The 12402-nt window shown below is 38.0% G+C and overlaps 1 protein-coding gene across 1 annotated transcript in view; it reads right to left on the bottom strand.

Annotated features, from left to right (window-relative positions):
• Positions 1-12402, bottom strand: part of grin2ab (glutamate receptor, ionotropic, N-methyl D-aspartate 2A, b) — a 104821-nt gene that overhangs the window by 48772 nt on the left and 43647 nt on the right. The gene's annotated exons all lie outside the window — the stretch shown is intronic.

The raw sequence follows: 12402 nt of genomic DNA on the forward strand, positions 1-12402 counted from the left end.
GTTAAGATTAAAATTTGGACACATGCTGCTGGCCCGAGAATTTTCGGTATCTATCTATCTATCTATCTATCTATCTATCTATCTATCTATCTATCTATCTATCTATCTATCTATCTATCTATCTATCTATCTATCTATCTATCTATCTATCTATTCTTTTTGGGGCCACACTAGGACTACAACCAAGGCATCTAAATGTCTTTACTCATGCTAGCATTATACCAGCTATAATTCCTTTGACTATAGGTGTCACAAGAGCTTATTTTATTCCTTCTTTTTCGTTTATTCATTTGAAAGTTGTCTTCTAATAAAGAAGTTCACTGTCTCTCCTGTCACTTTTCCTGTCTCCTGTCCTCAAACTTTTTTTCCCAAACATTCTCTTTTTTCATTTAGAATCAGAATGCTCTTTCATTTCTAACATCTTTCCGAACATGCCTCCATGAAGTACATTCTTCCACCACTCTACCCAAACATTCTTTCATCAGAACACTGTACTTGTTTATTTCAACCATCCATCATCCACCTAACCATACTCTCAGCCATCAAAACGTAACGTTTTTCACTTCACACACACACCTCCACCCTGACATCTCTCCATTCCTAAAGCCCTTTATCACAACAACCACTCATCCATCAAATACCACTATGATACACGCTTACACACATAGAGAGTGAGAGATATAGGCAGGGTTTATATTTTGCCACATGTGTCACTTATCACTTATGTGTTCTCTCTTTTGGAAAAAAGCAAGACATATTATATAATTGCATATGCATACAGAAATACATGTGCATGCGCGTGTACATTAGTATTCGGTGCTGAGTCTCTCTTTTTAAGCGGAAACACATTATTCTTTCTGCTTGCAGAAACAATGCCTTTTTAATGTCTATATTATTCTCCCCTTAGGCCATTCAAACCATCAAATACTCAAAATCTCAGAATTCATTATAACTTCATTACTGTGGAAAACTCAAAGTCCAATAAACTTGTAAGAGCAGAAGCATCATGCGACTTAAGGAAGACCGAGTTCACACTGTGAAGTGCCATTCAACCAAAGTAAGCATTTCTTCCCATTCCTGCCCTTATTAGATCACGCGTTATGAGAGCTCTATGAGGAAAAAAAAATTCAAATCCCATATTAACCACTACCTATGACTGGGCCCACACAGAATTTTCATGCCTTTGCACATTTTCTGCTCTGATTGTGATGGAAAATCTGTGGAACGGATTTAAAGTCAACATAAAACAGTATTCACAACCCATTTTATTTAAAAAATGTGGCATATTTGAAACAGTATATTACAGGATAAACAAAAAGTGTTATTGAATTTTATCCACTGGAATTGACTGAGAAAAGTGGTTACAAACTAAAATGAAGCAAATTCACAGGCAAAGCAAGTATTTTTTTTATTTTTTTTTTGGAACTACATGCACCAAGGATGCACAATAAAACCAGGAACACGTATTAAGCATGTAAATAGGGTCAATTTTGATTTCATGTTAACTTTGCTGAGTCTAACTATCAGGAGGTGGATTATGTGAGATCTATCGCCTTAAAGCAGGGGTCTCAAACTCAACTTAACTGGGGGCCGCTGGAGGTAGAGTCTGGGTCAGGCTGGGCCACATCAAGTATTCCACAAAAAATAGTATTCAAGTATTCCAAAAAAGGAGCACAACTGATTCAATCTTCATGAGCTGTCCTTCTGACAGTTGAAGTTCATTTTCCTTATACACAAAATCTTTGTGATACTTCATTTTACAAACATTCTTTTTCTTTTCCTTATAATAAATATTTGTGATACTTATATTTGCTTATGTCCTTTTTATTTTCTTTATACAACACATTAATGATATTGGATGTTTTTTGGAAGGCACATTTCCTTTTATTATACTTAGAAAAACGATTATTGCTTTTGAAATACAAATATTTGCAGTCATGTCTGCCCGTCTTAGGGCCTGTTCACATATCGCGTCTTTTGCGCGCTCAAGTTCGTTATTTCAAATGTAGGTGCGCGGAATGCGCGCTCATAATGGAAGCGACGCGGTCGTGGTGCGACGCGCTCGTTTTTTCCAAGCGCGTGCGCGCCGCATCGAGATAAAAACATCTCAACTTTTCAGAATGCCGCAAGCGCACCGTAGCTTAGCAACGACAGACGCCTACGGAGCGCAACCGCCCTAGCGCTTTGGAAAAAGGAGAACGCGGCACGCCTAGCGTTTTCTACGCGTTTTTGGGTGCTAAATGTGAATTCAGCCTTATTTAATTATTTCTACACATGTATAGTGTCTCAGGCAAATTACTGACTTTGCACAAATCAAAGCAAACCTTCTTATCAACCTGCTGGACACATATTACAAGCTCAAAATGATTATTCTCACATTGTTTTAGAGCAGGGGTCTCCAACACGTCGCTCGCGAGCTACCAGTAGCTCGTGGCATGTTCACATATCGCGCTCACATATTTTGCTTGCTCAAGTTCGTTATTTCAAATGTAGGCGCGCGGGAAGCGCGCTCATAAGCGACACGCTCATTTTTTCCAGGCGCAGTAAGTTTGTACTTCGCGGTTGTCTATGACAACTATTGACAACAAACCCACCGTAAGCTGTCATGAGACTATCTATGGTAGCCCAAAAGGGTTTAAAATTTTTTTTTTTTTTTTAAACGCGGCACACGCAACGACGGGCCGCACTAACATTAAACTTTAATGTCAAGTAGGGGGCCACAAAATATCACCCCGCGGGCCGCGAGTTTGAGACCACTGCCTTAAAGGATTAGTTCACCTCAAAATGAAATTTTCCTGATAATTTACTCACCCAAATGCCATCCAAGATGTTCATGTCTTTCTTTCTTCAGTGGAAAAGAAATTAAGTTTTTTGAGGAAAACATTTCAGGATTTTTCTCCACACAATGGACTTCAAGCGCTACCAGCATGTTGAAGTCCAAATCAATGCAGTTTCAAAGGGCTCTGCACGATCCCAGCTGAGGAATAGGGTCTTATCTAGCGAAACGATCGGTTATTTTCTATAAAAAATAAACATTTATATACTTTTAAACCACAATTGTTCGTCTTGTGCTGGTCTGCGATGTGCCAGGGATTACGTCATCACTAGTTATTCAACCCGAACCTCCATCGCAAGGACGACCTGAGCAGGACGATTCTCAGTGACACTACTCAGTTTGAGGTACATTATGAGATTACATTATCTTTACTCTTAGCAGTAAGAACTACAGACAATCTGAATTAAGTGACACAGTTTTAGGTAATAGTGGCCCACAGCCATAGGCGTAATTTGCGGGTGGGACATGTTCTCACCACTTTTTGCCAGGGTCGATATTGTCCCCACCACTTTTGAAACATCTCGCAGCACGGATGTAACTAATACAAATAAATAAAACATCTCTAGTTAACTAGCAGAGTATTCATTTCGTTCGTTTGTTAAATAAGAGGCGATCTAGCACGCTGAAATGTGTTGTTTTAAAATCAAGTGTTCAAAGTGCTCGTTGACTCTGCGATCAGTGGCGTGGATACAGTGTTCTCTTGTGGCTCGCGCTGCCGTGCACAGTCTTCACACGGCGTGCGCTTTAATCTGTTGCAGAGACTCTCTATTCGTTCCGGTGAAATCACAAAGTAAAATGCACACAAACGTGTCCCTGCTTGCAGTGTCGTCGCAGGTGGGGTGCGAGGCCCTGTGAGAACTTGAAATGCGAGGCCCCTCCCAGGCTCTGAACGTTAGAATAATTGGCTGCGCAGCCTACTTGTTAGCCTTGTCCGCTTAAATGAATTATAAATAAACATAAAAAACTAATTGGCTATTTGCAGTATATTAAATCGTTTTTGACCTAATTATTTGGTACTGAAATTACACACTCTGTCGGCTCTGACGGCGTTGCATCACATGCACCTGCGCAATAAAGCCTATGATTTCCGAAAATAGTATGTCAACTAGTGATATCAGCACAAGAACTGTTGAGGAATATGCAACATAATTTAGACACTAGTTTTTGTCATAATGTTATAATAACTGACAGACACTATCATTTCAGCCGCTCTGTGCATGTCCTCGCACAGAGCGAGGCTGAAGCTCAGCTTTGCGGCTGAGACACGAATATATTTTTCAAATGTTTAAAAGGTATTAGATTGAAATCTGTTGAATAGAGTGTAAATTTAGTTCGTGGGTAGATTAAATAATGATAAGCGGATAATCACCCGTATGGAGATCATTAACTTAATTTTTTTTTACTGGCTCAAAACAAATACAGAACAATTACGCAATACCGTCGTTGCGTGCGGGTGCGCCTGCATGTTATAAACATGATTATTACTAATTGGCATATTTCAATGCCAATTCTTATAAGTTAATTCATATAGCCTACTCAAAACAGACGGGGCAACTGTGATATGCAAACTGTTGCTTGCAAACTTTGCATTCGACTTTTTTCGCGTAATCTATTTTCGTAAAATGCTGCCACACTGTCGATGGCTTTGACATGGTAAAGGAGGACTGATAGTAAATTAAACGCTCGCAATTAAATTAATATTCAGCAAACCTCCATACCAATGCCTTCTAGTACTTTCTTCAATCTGTCTCCAGTGGGTTGGGCTAATCCAAAAAAATGAAAACAAGGGGGGTGTTCTGAAGACAGGCTGTTACCTGTGAAACAGGGGTGCTCTGAAAACACCCCCATTAGCAATTAGTGCTTTCCACCTGATGAAATTAACACGTCAAAAAATAAAAAAAATCCAGAACGTATCGACCAATTAATCGACTAATCGACTGGGAGATTACAGCCCTATGAAAAACCCCTTAATTTGTTGGGGGGATAAAAAAAAACAGCAGGATTGCGAGGCCCCCTAGTGGCGCGAGGCCCTGTGCGGTTGCACAGTTTGCACAGCCCTTGCGACGGCTCTGCCTGCTTGATATACAACCACTGATAAACATAATCGGTTTTAATAAAAAATCAAAAAAAATTAATAAAAAAAACTATACGAGTGCGGATTAGGACCCAGAACCTCTGACACGCTTGGCAAAAATTCTGCCACTGGACCATTAAAGTGCATGCTTGTTACTGTCGGATCTATGTTTTTGTTCACGTGAATATTCTCGGCACCAACACATATTAGATCTCATTAAACGACAAATTAAACACAATGTACTATTAAAATCGTTTGCTGGACGTATGTTATTGTACATAGGTACATCTGATTTATGATTTAGCATTGTATTAGCCGCCCCCCCAAAGTTACACCACTGATCTGATTTTCAGGACTATTTCAGTAAGACAGTAATAACGTGAGTTAGCCGGAGATATACAGAATATAAAACACAAAACTTTGTATTTTGAACTCCAAGTGTTATATAATACTCGACTTGTTTTTTAGAACTATCAGCACTCGAAATGAAAAACTGACAAAAACGGCCTACAAAAGTAGCTAATTGACCAAAATATCTAATGAAAAACAAGGTGTATGTGCATATGCAGAGCTGTTTATGTGGAAACTATGCAAATTATGTGGAAATCTGTCCAGGTTTCTGCTGGTTGCCAATTCCATGCAGGCCTGCTGGGCCTAACCACTGCAGTTATGCCCTTACCCCTCGTCAGCGCCAGGAACACCATTTATGGCTGGCTGCACCCGTGTTGTTGCTCTTTCTTCTGTTTCTGTCAGTAGAGCCCTGGCATGCCAAGCAGCCTTCCCAGTATTCCCAGGTCAACTACATTAAATTCATGCAGCAGACCCAGAACATCAACAACACAAAAGAAAGCAAAAAGGTAACTCTTGATAACAAAAACAAAGCCTCATGGGAACAGAAGTCGTCGTGGTTAATTCCAGACATTAAAAAAAGACGAAAATATCATGAAACAAATGAAAGACAAAATTTCAATGACAAAAACTAAACTAAACTAAGTTTTATTTAGTTGTGGTTGATAAAGTAACTGAAATAAAGTGTAATTTTTGTAAGCACTGAGTTGTCTTCGAAGTATATTCTGACCTGTGCGTTTGTATGGTTGAACCTCCCCACCTGCAGGTGGCGATATATATTGTGATGCAGGCTAACTAAATATTTGTGAACAGCAACGAAGGGGCAAAGAAAACAGACGAATGATGGCTTCAATTATAATCAACGAAGATTTATACGTTGCGAGCACAATATAATGGAAGCAATTAATTTTTGTTGCATCTCAGCACTATATTGTAGTGTAGGTGATTTCAGTGCTCATCTGATTTCTCCTGCGCTTTAAGTGCATTTAAAAGTACATCTTCATTTTAAATGCAAATGTTTTGCTTGATTTAGAGGTAAATCACTGTGAACGTTCAGCTAATTCCCTTGGGAATAGGAACAGAGAATTCTGTCATTCACTCACCCTCATGTCTTAACCCATATGCTATACCCAGAGGAACTAAAACAGTACATTAACTGACTATAATTACTAAGACTTAAAACTGAATTTAAAGCAGTATTACTAAGGGATTAGTTTTGAAAACTGAAGAAGATTTACAGTTTTTCACATTGGATATTAGTGATTACATTATAATTTCCAATCTGCTTTTTATTACTAATAAATAAAAACAGTGCCTATTGTCTGGATGAGCAATACAGAAGGGCATGTGCTCTGGATGCATTTATAATAAAATACACAAAACTTAAAAGTAAATTATATAAATCACATAATGTAACAACTAAGGAACATAATTAATTAAGGTTAGATTGATACCTAACGCTAATACAGTGGCCATTATGAACAGTTTTTGGGATTGGACTCTCTTTCTTGATTTAATTCTATTTTTTAATTAGATGGGATGCCAACTAAACCACCAACCTTTCCCAGAAAGTTGGGAAAAAAGTCCAAGTTCATAATGAAGGTGCATGAGGCATTGTAACAACTTTAGTTTTCAGCTTTAGTTATGCTACGCTTACGATAAAGGTCAAACTAAATGAGGAGAAGCATTGTGAAACAAATTTTATACAACAATCACATACATTTCTATCCCAACAGGATTAGATTTCTCAGAGGACCAGAGTTAGCTGAAAAACAGTACATCATTTGCCAACGTTACGTGAGAAAAACACAAATGAGTTTGCTTAGGATGGAATTAAAATCTATGAAAAAAAAAAGTCTGTGGAAAATAGTCCTGAATAGGGCTTAAAGGTACAATATGTAGGATTTTTGCAGTAAAATATCCAAAAACCACTAGGCCAATGTTGTATATTTTGTTTAGTTGATTACTTACAATATCCCAAATGTTTCCAATTTGTAAATTGTGTGAAAATTGCGATTTTAACCAAGGAAACGGGACGTGTCAGCAGGGGGGAGGAGTCGCCAGTCAATGCGTCATATCCGCGTTAACCTCGGTTTCTGCTCGTACTGCCATAGTAACCATGGCGACAGACAACTGGGTTATGCCTAGCAGGACGCTCACGCTGTTGTTGTTTTGTTCAAACACTATGGACCATGGCAAGCAGACTTTGAGACAAAAAGAGGACTAAAACGAAGATCAACATCTTTCGAGATGCCGAGAGCTCCACGTCCGCGACTAACTTCGACTTGACAGAGACGCGAGTGTTGCATGTTCTTTATTAGACAGGTGAGCAAATGTACATAAAACTAATCAATGTTATTTAGTTCAACATGTTGAAATGTTAGAATATGATCTGTATGTTATTCTAAATGTTGATCTAGCTTACTGCTAGTCTCATATAGCCAACAAACAACCTAACTACCAACATTCAACACACTCAAATGCCGTTTAGTGTGATAGTGTAACTGTTTGAGCAAGTGAAACAGCGCTGCGTTCTCAAGTTTAATTCGTCTAATAAACTGACCTGTGTGGGTATTAATTCAGCACTTGCATGTAGTTCGGTAGAATGAAATGTCCTTATTCCTTTATATCCGCGGGACTCGCGTTGCGTGTGGCGCTGGTATACGTCTATCATTAGCAATCGCGCCATGCCACACACCACAGTCATGTTAAAAACATCAATGTATTCACTCATCCATATAAGATCCATCAGCTTGACGACAAGATCCATAATTCCGCTTAATGCTTTGCGTCATCGATATACGCCTTTGTTATTGTAAGAGTTTAGCGCCCCCTGGTGGCGAAAAATCCTACATATTGTACCTTTAAGATACATACAAGTAAAAAACTGTCCATGAAAATTTAATTAAAATGAATTAAAATTTAGTAAACTAACCATTAAAAAAATATTTAAAGTGTTACACTATAAAAACCTTATACACACAGGCACAAAGATAACCACACATTTCTTCACATTCTTATGCAGAAAGTATGTTAAACTCAAATCACATTAGTCAGATCAAAGTTTCATGAATATTTAACCTTTCCCAGAATAATGTTTTCTCAACATTCTGTCTAGAGACGTGTATGACAACCAACTCCTATCCGGTTCAGACAAATACAGACACTTTAACAAGATGGCTCATACTGTAGACTGAAGAAAATGCTTCATTCTGATCTAATCTTAATCATTCACACCCCCACACACATTTAGTTATGAGACCCTTACCAATCCCTTCATCACATTGCAATCACACATAAACCAAACATGACAGGCCAATTAATTAATTAGACCATCAAACAATGATTAAAACACACACTATGCTAAAAGTGGTGAAAGGAAAATCTTCCGTCTTCCTAAAAGAGCATCAAGTATTAAGTATTAGTATTAAGTGTGTCTGCACATGGTAATGACATGTTACTAGCTTCTGAAATCTAAAACGCATTCACTGAATCTTTGTAAGTGCTGCTGGTGAGATTGCTGAGGGCTAAACAGTTTGTGCCAACATCTTGCTTCAGCGATGTAAGCAAAATGTATAAGCTTGATTAAAAAAGCCCATTAGGAACCACTTCCACAAAACATCCAAGTCCAATATCTGAGGCACTTATAAAGGAGCATTTCTTTTTTAAAGGAACACTTCCTGTAATTTAAATATCTGACTACTATGCAAATGATTATTGAACTGTTACAAATAATTTGCATATTTCAATGGGAGGATAATAGGCAGACATCAAGCTAGAGTATATTGAACAAAACTATACAGTGCAACAGGAGTTCAGTATTTGTATTTCTGTTTTTGCTAAAAAAAATATATATATATATTTTTCTAAATGCAAACTACTAGGATAATAGGCAGACATCAAGCTAGAGTATGTTGAACAAAACTATACAGTGCAACAGGAGTTCAGTGTTTGTATTCAGTATTTGGAGTTCAGTATCAGTATTTGTATTTCTGTGCATTTAGAAAATATATTTTTCTAAATGCAAACTAGGATGCTGATATTGAAATCCTGGCTAACGGAATAAGCTGATTCATGTTGTGGCCAATAACTGATAAACAGCTAATATTAAAGGGGTCATGAATTGAGAAATCAAATTTTCCCTTATCGTTTGACATACAAGTGACCATTGCACTATAAAAATATCCTGTAAGTTTCAGAACTCCAAACTTCCTTGTTAGCCCAAAAACAGCTTTTACTAAAACTAAGCTTAATGAACTTTATTTTTTAGCAATGTTCCAGATCGCGTCTGCTCTGTTCACAGTGACCCGTTTCGGTGCATGTCTCTTTAAGGGGGTGTCGACACAAGACACGTAAAGTGCTGCCTTGGCAACCTGCCTTGGTGGACAGTTTACAAATGGCTGAGGGCGGAAATATGCTAATACGGGACAGTCCGTCAGTGGTCGTGGGCGGAGCATGAGCAATATAATAATAATTCATTACATTTATATAGCGCTTTTCTAGGCACTCAAAGCGCTTCACATGGAAGGGGGAATCTCCTCAACCACCACCAATGTGAAGCATCCACTTGGATGATGCGACGGCAGCCATAGTGCGCCAGAACGCTCACCACACACCAGCTTATTGGTGGAGAGGAGACAGAGTGATGAAGCCAATCAGTGTATATATATATATATGGGGATGATTAGGAGGCCATGATGGACAGAGGCCACTGGGCAAATTTGGCCAGGATGCCGGGGTTCCACCCCTACTCTTTCGAAAGACATCCTGGGATTTTTAATGACCACAGAGAGTCAGGACCTCGGTTTAACGTCTCATCCGAAGGACGGATGACATCATATTGCTCAGAAAATCAAAACGGCTTGATTATTGAGAGTGTTTAGACTTTTTGAGGATAAAAAAAAAAAGAGTGAATGGGTTTTTTTCATTGTACGGTGGTTTTGTCCACACACTGCAAAGACATATTTAATATGCAAACACCATATAAAAGTGAATTTTGAATCCGATGACCCCTTTAAATGGTTCTTAGGTAAGGGAAACCGTTAAGTGTTTCACGACGTTATAAAATTCTATTGCTGCCATGTACACATTATATACAGATAGCGGTAAGTTTTCACAGAAAACAACATAACATGGATAAGGAAAACCAAAAAGAAAACCATATATGAAAGAAAAGGACCAGACGAGACGGAAACATCAACTCATGTCGCCAAGACTTTCATTCATCTTTAGAAACAAATAATGATCATTTGCATATTTTAATATTTTCTAATCTTTCCTCTGTCCATTCATTGAAAGATAAAAGTAATCCATATTATTCAGGCTGTTTCACCATTTAAGATGTGCTACATGTAATTTGATCAATGTTTATGTGAATAAACTGCTAAATTAAAATTTGTTTATCATATAAAGCGGCCAATCGTGTCTCATTAGAAGACTTGGATTGAACCTGCTCGCTCCATTTAACACTTAAGGTGAAGTTTTCCAAACCTTATTTTATACTTAGTAAAATGATAGTTAAGGGGCTTTATGCAACACTTATCGTTTTTTAAGTGATTACTTAAATGAAAAATAGGGAAAATTTGAGGGTATATGACGTTAAGTAACACTTAAGGGTTATTTTCTGCAACACCCTTACGTTTAAGGAAAACCTAAGGGCGAACTTAAGGGAAAATTACACTTAAGGTGCTTTGTGCAACCGGCACTAAGCAATAGCTTCATTAATATTGTACATGGCTAACTATGAATTAATGTGTACTGTACATGAATAGAACAGTGCTAAAAAATGTATGAATGTAAACACTGACAATAATTAACAGAAATTAAAATGAAAGGTACAATAGTTTCTTGCTTTGACATTATCTGTGATCTGTAGTTAAAAAACCCAGATTAAACATACAAGAAAGGTTATGTATTTAACTATTTATAAACCTCAATCAATACCATCTGTGGCATGCTAATGATTACCAATTTTGTACGGTTCCATTGAAACTTTAATTGAAAATGTCAATATTATTTTGTGTGCCACTGATGAAAGAAAATAACTTTGATTAGAACGAAATGAAAGTGAATGCATTTTAAATCATTTCAGCAAAATGTTCTGTGTATTTATTACATACATTTAAAGGGGCAGGGGATGTGCCTTGTGTTCTGCGAAAACCTGCAGAGCTTTTCACGCCAAATCTGTGGGAGCAGATTTCGAGCAGCATTACAGATGACTTCATCTGTAGTATCTTCAAGTATCAAGTACAAATTCTCATCAGAATGTGAAACATCACAAAGATGAAAATAAAAAAATCTTAGATTTAAAGGCAGGGTAGGTGATTTGTTCCAAAAACATTTTTTGTTAAGCTGGTTGAAAGTCTTTTCACATCTTGATAGCAATCACTAAAGTGGTCTACATTTATTTATATGTATATGTATCGTCTGTGGAAGGCGTAGGACAATAAAATGTTCGCAAATGTCAACAAAATTTGCTCTGTCAACAACTGTATTTCCATACCTCCGCGCACCCTGTTCGCGCAGACATCACACGTCATCAGAGTGTTTCATGCTATGCAGAGTTAGACAGACGTCAGTCACTGAGCAGTGCAAACGAATCAGCAGCCACCTTTTACAGTTCCTCCTGATCCAAAACGACAAGTGTATGCTGCGTTCACTACTGTAATTTGGATGAAAGAGATGGAAACCTGTGACGTTATACTCGGAGTGGTTCGTGACTCGAATTTATGCGTTTCTATGTCAACACTATCAACGCCGAAATGAATCTGCAGCAATCAGGTGGTTCAGGTCAGTGCTCTTTAAATTGTTTATGTTTATTATTATAGTAATGTTATGTGCTTTGAGACATGAGGTAGTTTAACACAGTCTCTCGTGATGCTTTTATTTGCTCCCTTCTGTATGCTTTCATGTGTTTTGGAGGAGGTGTTTTGGGAAGCGCTCTGAAGGGAGGGTGGGATCTTATGCTTTCAAAGCTAGCTCGCTATTGTTAGCCTCTCCGAAAATGCCCTACCCTACCTTTAACAGTTTTGTTCTTATAGTCTGTGGAGTGCCGCAATGTGACCAAGACAGCACACCACACATTTTCCACACAGATTCCATTCACAAACAACCAGAGTCCCGACTGTAAACATCTCACAAAATC

The sequence above is a fragment of the Rhinichthys klamathensis genome, unplaced genomic scaffold (assembly GCF_029890125.1).
Source record: "Rhinichthys klamathensis goyatoka isolate OS25496 unplaced genomic scaffold, OSU_Roscu_1.1 h1tg000208l_1, whole genome shotgun sequence".
NCBI classification, from domain to species: domain Eukaryota; kingdom Metazoa; phylum Chordata; class Actinopteri; order Cypriniformes; family Leuciscidae; genus Rhinichthys; species Rhinichthys klamathensis.